Source organism: Sciurus vulgaris, assembly GCF_902686455.1.
Source record: "Sciurus vulgaris genome assembly, chromosome: 1".
NCBI classification, from domain to species: Eukaryota; Metazoa; Chordata; class Mammalia; order Rodentia; family Sciuridae; genus Sciurus; species Sciurus vulgaris.
Window position 1 is genome coordinate 80778077 of NC_136461.1, and position 10822 is coordinate 80788898.

The 10822-nt window shown below is 37.2% G+C and overlaps 1 pseudogene across 1 annotated transcript; it reads left to right on the top strand.

Moving 5' to 3' along the window:
- The first annotated feature begins 6091 nt into the window (after positions 1-6091).
- On the top strand, positions 6092-7727 carry LOC306664373 (ubiquitin-conjugating enzyme E2 Q2-like; annotated as a pseudogene). The gene has a single exon. The product of its transcript is annotated as a ubiquitin-conjugating enzyme E2 Q2-like (transcript).
- Positions 7728-10822: the final 3095 nt, after the last annotated feature.

Genomic DNA, 10822 nt, shown 5'->3' on the forward strand with positions numbered 1-10822 from the left:
TAAATAAATTTTTACTCCTCTGTAATTGTGGTGGTCAGATCATTTAGTCACAGCATTGAAAAAAACTAACTAAAACAGTTACAACTGGAGAATGATTTTGGATCTTTTACAACATTAAGTGAGAAGTTGTTTTTTTTTTTTTTTTTCCCTGACTTAAGACTTTATGTAATAAGTAATTTCAAAAGGAAATTAAGAAATGGGGTTGTAGCTTAGTGGTACAGTACTTGCCTAGCAGGCTCAAAGCCCTGGATTTGATCCCCGGCACCACAAATAAATAATTAAAAAGCATCGGAGAAATGTAACTTTCTAACTTTGATAACTAGTTATTAATAGCTTCTAGAAAAGATCTCTGAACAATTCTTTACTGTAGTGCAGTCAACTTTCCAAAACCTTCTGAAAATTATATAAGAAGTATTATTATCACTTAAAAATCTGCTCTTTGCTCTTTCTATAGCTTTGCTATCTCAAATTCAGACTTAATAAAAATTATTTTTTACTTTTTACACAGTTAAAATTTTAAGTTATCTAAAACATATCTTTTAAAGTGTACAAAAGATGGGCACAGTGGTGCATGCCTGTGATTCCAGAGACTCAGGAGGATGAGGCAGGAGGATCACAATTTGAGGCCAGCCTCCACAATGTAGTGAGAACCTCAGCAATTTAGGATCTCAAAATAAAAAAAATAAAAGGGACACACACCAACATCGGATGCTATTGCTAAGCCTGCCCCTCCCCACCGAGGTAGGACCAGGTGCTGAGCCCCCCAGCCCGCCCCCACACCAAGGACGGAGGCCGGTAGCTGAGCCTGCCTGCCTGCCCCCCTACTGCTGAGGGCACTGCACCAGCCTCCTTCTGACTCAGCGCACCCTCTCTGGGGCTCCCCAGCTTCTTTGGAGACTGGTACAGGCATTTTGAATTATTCCTGAGGCTGTAGCCATCATCATTGGAAGGGCATCTCCTTCCTGAGACACCTACAGGAGACTGGAGGCCCTTTGACAGGCACCTCTATTTACTCATATCCTACACCCTTCCCCATCCTCTTGTTCACAACTAGAAATGCTGTAAATAGTAATTGAACTCATCCTGTTCATTTCACTAATGTTAAAGTCTTTATAGGGGCTATCTGGTTCAGGGCTGCATTTTCTCTGTATTGGGTGCTACTGGTATTGATCTCACCTTCAAAGAAGAGGTAGTGGAAAACTGCAGGGTCATAATAAGCCTGCAGGGGGGCAACTTCAGTATCTCTGATCTTCACTGCTAGAGGGGAATATGTAGAAACGATATGAAAAAACAGGGGAAGAAATGTCCCTAACAAACCAAGATGGTATTGTGATAGAATCCAGTGACAGCATGGCAGTAGAAATGACAGAAAAAGAGTTTAGAATCTGCATACTTAAAATGATCCATGAAGCAAAAGACGAGATAAGAGAGCAAATGCAGGCAATGCAAGACCATTCCAGTAAACAGTTAAAAGAGCAAATGCAGGAAGCAGAAGAACACTTCAATAAAGAGATAGAGATTCTGAAAAAACAAAACAAAACAAAAACCAAACAGAAATACTTGAAATGAAAGAAATGATAAACCAAATTAAAAACTCAATAGAAAGGATTACCAACAGAATAGATCTCGTGGAAGACAGAATCTCAGACAATGAAGACAAAATATTTAATCTTGAAAATAAAGTTGAACAAACTGAGGAAGATGTTAAGAAGTCATGAGTGGAACCTCCAAAAATTGTGGGATATCATGAAAAGACTGAATTCAAGAATTATTGGGATTGAGGAAGGCACAGAGATACAAACCAAAGGCATGGACAACCTGTTCAACGAAATAATATCAGAAAATTTCCCAAACCTGAAATAGAAATGGAAAATCAAATACAAGAGGCTTACAGAACACCAGGTGCACAAAATTATAATAGATCCACACCAAGTCACATTATAATGAAAATACCTCACATACAAAATAAAGATAGGATTTTAAAGACTGTAAGAGAAAAGCGTCGAATTACACATAAGGGGAAACCAATACGGGTATCAGCAGATTTCTCAGCCCAGACTCTAGAAGCTAGAAGGGCCTGGAACAACATATTTCAAGCCCTGAAAGAACACAGATGCCAACCAAGAATCCTATGCCCAGCAAAACTAAACCTTCAAATTTGATGATGAAATAAAATCTTTCCATGATTAACAAAAGTTAAAAGAATTTACAAATAGAAAGCCTGACGTAGAGAACATTCTCAGCAAAATATTTCATGAGGAGGACGTGAAAAGCAACAATACAAGTCAGCAAAGGGAGGAACTACCCTAAAGGAAAAGCCAATCAAAGGAGAAACCAAGTCAAGTTAAAAACCAAAAATAAGCCAAAATGACCAGGAATACAATCGTATCACAATAATAATCCTGAATGCCAATGCCCTAAACTCAATAATCAAAAGACATAGACTGGCAGATTTAATTAAAAAGAAGGACCCAACAATATGCTGCTTCAAGAGACTCATCTCATAGAAAAAGACATCCACAGACTAAAGGTGAAAGGATGGAGAAAAACATACCATGCACATGGACCCAGTAAAAAAGCAGGAGTCTCCATCCTCATATCAGATAAAGTGGATATCAAACCTAAGTTAGTCAGAAGGGATAAAGAAGGGCATTTCATACTGCTAAAGGGAAGCATAAAACAGAAAGACATAACAATTTTACATACTTATGCCCCAAACAATGGACTGTCTTTGTATATCAAACAAATCCTTCTCAATTTTAAGAATCAAATAGACCAAAACACATTAATAGTGAGGGACTTTAACTTTCACCACTGGATAGATCCTCCAAACAAAAACTGAACAGAGAAACTATAGAACTAAATAATATAATCAATGATATAGACTTAATGGATGTTTACAGAGTATTTCATCCATCATCAAGCGAATATACTTTCTTCTCAGCAGCTCATAGATCCTTCTCCAAAATAGACCACATGCTATGCCACAAAGAAGCCATTAGTAAATACAAAAAAAAAAAAAAAAAAAAAAAATAGAGATCCTACCCCGTATCCTAGCAGACCATAATGGAATGCAATTAGAAATGAATGATAAAATAACAAACAAAAGCTACTCATACACTTCGAGACTAAATAATATGCTATTGAATGATGCAATGATAACAGAAGACATCAAGTAAGAAATAAAAAAATTCTTAGAGGTAAACGAGAATAATGACACAACATATCGAAATCTCTGGGACACTCTGAGAGCAGTACTAAGAGGAAAGTTCATTGCATTGAGCTCATACATTAAAAAAATAAAAAGTCAACAACTAAATGACCTAACATTACATCTGAAAGCCCTAGGAAAAGAAAAACAGATCAACACCAAAAATAGTAGAAGACAGGAAATAATTAAAATCAGAGCTGAAATCAATGAAATCAATGAAATTGAAACAAGAGAAACAATTCAAAAAACTGACAAAACAAAAAGTTGGTTCTTTGAAAAAGTAAACAAAATTGATAAACCCCTAGCCACACTAATGAAGAGGAGAGAGAAAACTCAAATTACTAGAATTTGTGATGATCATGTCGTGAAAGATCACGACAGATGCCCCTGAAATACATAAGTAGAAGCTACTTTGAAAATCTATACTCCAACAAAATAGAAAATATCGAAGACATTGACAAATTTTTAGAGACATATGATCCTCCCAAAATGGATCAGGAAGACGTACACAATCTAAACAGATCAATTTCAAGCACCGAAATAGAAGAAGCTATCAAAAGCCTACCAACCAAGAAAAGCCCAGGACCAGATGGATTCTCAGTCGAATTCTACAAGACCTTTAAAGAAGAACTAATAGCAATACTCCTCAAAGTATTCCAAGAAATAGAAAAGGAGGTAACCCTTCCAAATTCATTCTATGAGGATAGTATTTGTGTAATCATGTACATAGGGTAAAGATGTCTGTCTCATTTTTCCGTCCTCCACCCCATTTTCCTCTACGCCATTCGAAGTTCCTTCATTCTTCTCTTCCCCCCACCATCCTCTCATTATATATTGTCATCCACTTATCAGAGAAAATATTCAACCTTTGGTTTTTCGGACTTGGCCTATTTCACTTAGCATAATATTTTCCAACTTCATCCATTTACCAGCAAATGCCATAATACTAGAGATGTTGAACATTTTTTCATATGTTTGTTGATTGCTTGTAGATCTTCTTCTGTGAAGTGTCTGTTCATTTCCTTAACCCATTTGTCCATTGGGTTATTTATATTCTTGGTGTTGAGTTTTTTGAGTTCTTTATATATTCTGGAAATTAGTGCTGTATCTGAAGTATCAGTGGTAAAGATTTTCTACCACTCTGTAGGCTCTTTCTTCGAATTGCTGATAGTTTCCTTTGCTGAGAGAAAGCTTTTTAATTTGAATCTATCCGTTATTGATTCTTGCTTTTATTTCTTGTGCTATGGGAGTCCTGTTGAGGAAGTCTGGTCCTAAGCTGACATGTTGAAGATCTGGACCTACTTTTTCTTCTAAAGATGCAGGGTCTCTGGTCTGATTCTGAGGTCCTTAATCCATTTTGAGTTGAGTTTCATGCATGGTGAGAGATATGGGTTTAGTTTCATTCTGTTGCATATGGATTTCCAGTTTTCCCAGCACCATTTGTTGAAGAGGCTATCTTTTCTGCATTGCATATTTTCGGCACCTTTGCCTAGTATGAGAAAGTTGTATTTATTTGGGTTTGTGTCCGTGTCCTCTATTCTGTACCATTGATCTACCTGTCTATTTTGGTGCCAATATCATGATGTTTTTGTTACTATTGCTTTGTAGTATAGTTGAAGTTCTGGTATTGCTATACTGCCTGTTTCATTCTTCCTGCTAAGGATTGCTTTAGCTATTCTGGGTTTCTTATTCTTCCAGATGAATTTCATGATTGCTTGCTCTATTTCTGTAAGGTACGTCATTGGGATTTTAATTGCAATTGCATTGAGTCTGTATAGCACTTTTGGTAGTATGGTCATTTTGACAATATTAATTCTGCCTACCAAGAACATGGGAGATCTTTCCATCTTCTAAGGTTTTCTTTAATTTCTTTCTTTAGTGTTCTGTAGTTCTCATTGTATAGGTCTTTCACCTCTTTTGTTAGATTGATTCCCAACCAAGAATCTTATACCCAGCAAAACTTACCTTCAAATTTGACTATGAAATAAAATCCTTCCATGATAAACGAAAGCTAAAAGAATTTACAAAAAGAAAGCCAGCATTACAGAACATTCTCAGCAAAATATTCCATGAGAAAGAGATGAAAAACAAGGAAGCAAATCAGCAAAGGGAGGAACTATCCTAAAGGAATTGTCAAATACAGGAGGAACCAAGTCATGTCAAAAAAATAAATAAATTTTAAAAAATGAGCCAAATGACCGGGAATACAAATCATATCTCAATAATAACCCTGAATATTAATGGCCTGAACTCATCAATCAAAAGACATAGATTGGCAGATTGGATTAAAAAGAAAGATCCAACAATATGTTGCCTGCAAGAGACTCACCTCATAGAAAGAGATACGCATAGACTAAAGGTCTATGCGTATCTCTTTCTAAAGGATGGGAAAAACATATCATGCACATGAACTCAGCAAAAAAGCTGGGGTATCCATCCTCATTTCAGATAATGTGGACTTCAAGCCAAAGTTAGAAGGGATAAAGAAGGCCATTACATACTGCTTAAGGAAAGCATAAATCAGCAAGACATAACAATCATAAGTATCTATGCCCCAAACAGTGGCTCATCCATGTATGTCAAACAAATACTTCTCAATTTCAGAAACCAAATAGACCATAACACAATAATACTAGGTGATTTAACACGCCTCTCTCACCACTGGACAGATCTTCCAAACAAAATTTGAACAAAGAAACCATAGATCTCAATAACACAATCAATAATTTAGACTTAACGGACATTTATAAAATATACCATCCAACCAAGAGCAAATACACTTTCTTCTCAGCAGCACATGGATCCTTCTCTAAAACAGACCATATATGGGGCCGGCCCCGCGGGGCGGTCGCGGCCCAGACGGCGGCTCCGGGCCCAGCTCCCCTTCCGCACCCCTCCCGCCGGAGATGAGGGGAAGATGTTCGTGTCAGGGCTCAAGACGGAGCTGAAGTTCCTGGCGTCCATCTTCGACAAGAACCACGAGCGATTCCGCATCGTCAGCTGGAAGCTGGACGAACTGCACTGCCAGTTCCTGGTACCGCCGCCGGCGCGCGGGGTAGCCCGCACTCACCGCAGCCGCCGCTCACACTCCACTGCAACATCACGGAATCTTACCCATCTTCTTCACCAATATGGTTTGTGGACTCGGATGACCCAACCCTGACATCGGTTCTGGAACGTCTAGAAGATACTAAGAACAACAATTCGCTTCGTCAGCAATTGAAGTGGTTGATATGTGAACTCTGCCGATCATATAACCTTCCTAAGCACCTGGATGTTGAGATGCTAGATCAACCACTACCCACGGGTCAGAATGGAATAACAGAAGAAGTGACTTCAGAAGAGGAGGAGGAAGAAGAGATGGCCGAAGATATAGAAGACTTGGATCATTATGAGATGAAGGAAGAAGAGCCTATTAGTGGGAAAAAGTCAGAGGATGAAGGAATTGAAAAAGAAAATTTGGCAATATTAGAGAAAATTAGGAAGACTCAAAGGCAAGACCATTTAAATGGTGCGGTGTCTGGGTCAGTGCAAGCTTCAGATAGACTTATGAAAGAGCTCAGGGACATATACAGATCACAGAGTTATAAAACAGGGATTTATTCAGTGGAACTCATAAATGACAGTTTATATGATTGGCATGTTAAACTGCAGAAGGTTGACCCTGATAGTCCATTGCACAGTGATCTTCAGATCTTAAAAGAAAAAGAAGGCATAGAATACATTTTGCTTAACTTCTCTTTTAAGGATAACTTTCCCTTTGATCCTCCATTTGTTCGAGTGGTATTACCTGTTCTCTCAGGAGGGTATGTGTTGGGTGGAGGAGCATTATGTATGGAACTTCTAACAAAACAGGGCTGGAGCAGTGCCTATTCAATAGAATCGGTCATCATGCAAATAAATGCCACCTTAGTCAAAGGCAAGGCCAGAGTGCAGTTTGGAGCAAATAAGAATCAATATAATCTAGCAAGAGCCCAACAGTCCTATAATTCCATTGTACAGATACATGAGAAAAATGGCTGGTACACTCCTCCAAAAGAAGATGGCTAAAATATGTTGACTCTCATATGTTTGGACCAATGTTGCTTTAAAGAAAATCTTCCCAACATGCAGATACAAGCTTTGAGTGCCCCTATAACAGCAGTACCGAAGATGTTAGCTAATAGATATTTTAGTGGATAATCTGTCAACTGACATCCAGTATAAGTTACAGCCATTTCATTTTGCTCACTTTAGTTATCTTGGATTGAGCAGTGGGGCCTTTACTGTATTTTCCTGATAAATACACTTACTGGCCACTCCTTATCTCTTTTTCTTGAAAAGTGAAATCTTTTAAGCAGGCAAGTCAGCATCAGGTTACTGCAGTTGCGACTTGGCAGTGACTTTCCTATGTTAAGTCCATGGGTTACAAGGATTTGCAAAATACTGTTCCATTTAGAGCCAATAAAAGTTTAATCAATGTTCAATATTGGTTTAGAAAATTTTAAGTCTTCTAAACCACAGCCATTTTAAGGCCTAAAACAATTTTATGATGTTGCCAACGTAATGACAGGAAATTTACTCTTTAAATTGTTAAACATTTTTTATGGCTATATGAAGATATGAACTGTTTCCTGAAGGTATGCTCTTACTTGAATTGTACTTTTTAGGCAAAGCAAAGTAAGGCAGTGCCACTTAAGGCTTGTGAGTAGTAATTTCCACTGGGGCAGCAGAGTCTTGCTGGGCTGAATCTGCTTCTTGTTGGTTCAATATTTCTTACGAAGAAGAGCCACAATATAGAGCTTGAAGTTATTTAAAATACTAAGTCATTTTACCTTTCCATTTTATTAACGGGATGTTGCAATTATTTGTAAACTAATAAACTTATAAAGTGAAAAAAAAAAAAAACAGACCATATATTATGCCACAAAGCTAATGTTAGCAAATACAAGAAGATAGAGACACTACCTTGTATTCTATCACATCATAATGTATTGAAATTAGAAATAAATAAAAGAGTAAAAAACAGAAACACTCCAACACCTGGAGATTAAACAATATGCTATTATATGATGAATGGATAACAGAAGATATTAGGAAGGAAATTAAAAAATTCTTAGAGGTAAATGAGAACAAAGAAACATCATATCAAAATCTCTGGGACACTATGAAAGCAGTACTTAGAGGAAAATTTATTTAATGGAGTGCATTCAATAAAAGAAGTAAAACTCAAAAAATAAACCACCTAACACTACAGCTCAAAGCCCTAGAAAAAGAAGAACAGACCAACACCAAAGGTAGTAGAAGACAGGAAATAGTTAAACTCAGTTAGTTTGAATTCGCAATTATCTTATGATAACATCTTTTCATATGGTTAAGGGTCATTTGAATTTCACTTTTTGGTGTCAGTATGAGATTAAGATAGTCCTCTGAACACTGGATGGGTTCTTCAGAGGAAGGTCAGTAGCTAAAACTAGGGTTTAAGTAGGATGAAGAAATCTGCAGTTTTATCAAGGTACCTGCAGATAACAAAACTTGAGGTCTAATCCAAATAAACGTGATAGAGAATAATCAAATGGCAGAGAAACAGAGCAATCCCTGGGTCCAAAAGTTCAGAAAAGGATTGGAAGCAGAGTAAGGAGCAGAGTTCAGAATCTTTCAGGAGAATCAAGGTTGGAATAAAAATATATTGGGAGCAAAAGTTAATGGTGAATGAAATGACTAACACAGCAGCTACTGGCTTAGAAGGAACAGAGGGTAGTAGAACCCCTAGGCTGAACTGGTTGCTTCCTGTTTGCAGAATTTTGTTTTTACCTATTTTTTATAGCATTTAACTTGTATTGCAATTGCTTCCTTTTTTTCTCTACTTAACAATGAAGGGAAATCCATAAATGTCTTTTAATTTCTGTATCTCCAGCTTCCAGGACAGTGCCTGGCTAAGGACCTGGCACTAAATTCACCTTTATTAGAGGAAAGCCAGAGAAAAGGAGGCAAGGGTTTGTGTTCACTTCTTATCATACTCTATATCTTCTTACCTCTGGTGCTGATCTCGATACCCCATTCCACTTTAGTCCTCTCCTATTTCCATGTGAAGCAATTAGTTTTGCATTCTATGTAACATTTTCCATCTCCAAACGTGCTAATTAACTCTGATGGCTGAACTGTTTATATTTGTCTAGTGTAAATTAACAAGAATACTTGACTGCTTAGCAGTGCATCATATGCAGTTTTATTTGTGTCTTAATGACCAGAAACTCAGTATGATGAAAGTTCCACGTGTGTACAAAACAAAAAACAAAACAATGTATGTTGCATTGTATCTTTCATGTTTGTTGTGAATGTTTGACATGTCATGTGAGATTGGCTCTTATTCTAGTGAAATACTCCACCTCAGTTATGGAGACACCCTTTCCTTGAAAGGTTCTAGTTAAACACTAATGAAATTTTAGCCTCCAACTTTACTTTTATTGGATCATTTGAGATAATCTCCGTACCAAACTGTGTCATTTTGCTGGTATTTTAAAAATTACAAGATCAGGCTGGGTGTGGTGGCACATACTTGTAATCCCAGTTATTCTGGAGGCTGAGGCAGGAGGATCTCAAGTTAGAGGCCAGCCTCAGCAATTTAATGATGCCTTGAGAGAGACCTTGTTTCAAAAAAAAAAAAAATCACATGATCAACCCTTTTTCATTTCAATAGGTTTTTATAATTATATTACAAAAAGATTTTTATTATATTTTAAATTGGATGTTTCTTGATTATTTGGCAGGAAATACATTACTCAACACTGAAAGTCTATTAACATCATTATAAAATGTAACATTTCCAAAATGTTCTTGCAGACACCAATCCCAACCACATTTCAATTCAATTTTACAGATATGACTGTTATGGTGGTTCATGCCTGTAATCCCAGCAGCTCAGGAGGCTGAGGCAGGAGAATCGTAAATTCAAGTCCAACCTCAGCAACTTAGTAGGGCCCTAAGCAACTCAGGCGATACCTGACTCTAAATAAAATACAAAAAAGGACTGAGAATGAGGCTCAGTGGTTAAGCGCCCCTGGGGGTTCAATACCCAGTACAAAAAAAAAAAAAAAATTTTTTTTTTTTTTTTTTTTTTTTTTTACAAGCATCCTGTGGAAAAGTGGTATAGTAAGGCAGAGTTGTTCTTAAGGCTTGATTATTATGAATTATGCCTGGTACCATATTTAGTAATAGGACAATTCAAAGTCGAGTAATACATATTTTCTCCCTCCCAAAAAGTAACAGAACAGTGGAAGAAATAAAATATATAACTAACCAAGATATAAACCAGACTATGATGTTCTTTCTTTTCTGTTTTTAAAAGCCTCAATTTTGATTATAAGCAAAAACAAAATTAATGCAAGGGTTGAGTCAAGAGTAGCCTTACCAAATCTGTGTCATTTGCTCTAGGCCTAAAAGGAAGAATTAGATACAGAAAAATGAGCTAGAGGGCAAGGGCCTCCCAGACAGGGGAGATGGAGAAGAAGGGTCAAGGCTGAGTGAAAAGATGGCATGATCATCCAATGTGCCTTAGTGGAAAGTGGAAACGGGGTAGAAGATGGTGGGTCCATAGACACGATGGGAACACCTGGAGAGTGATAGATCTAG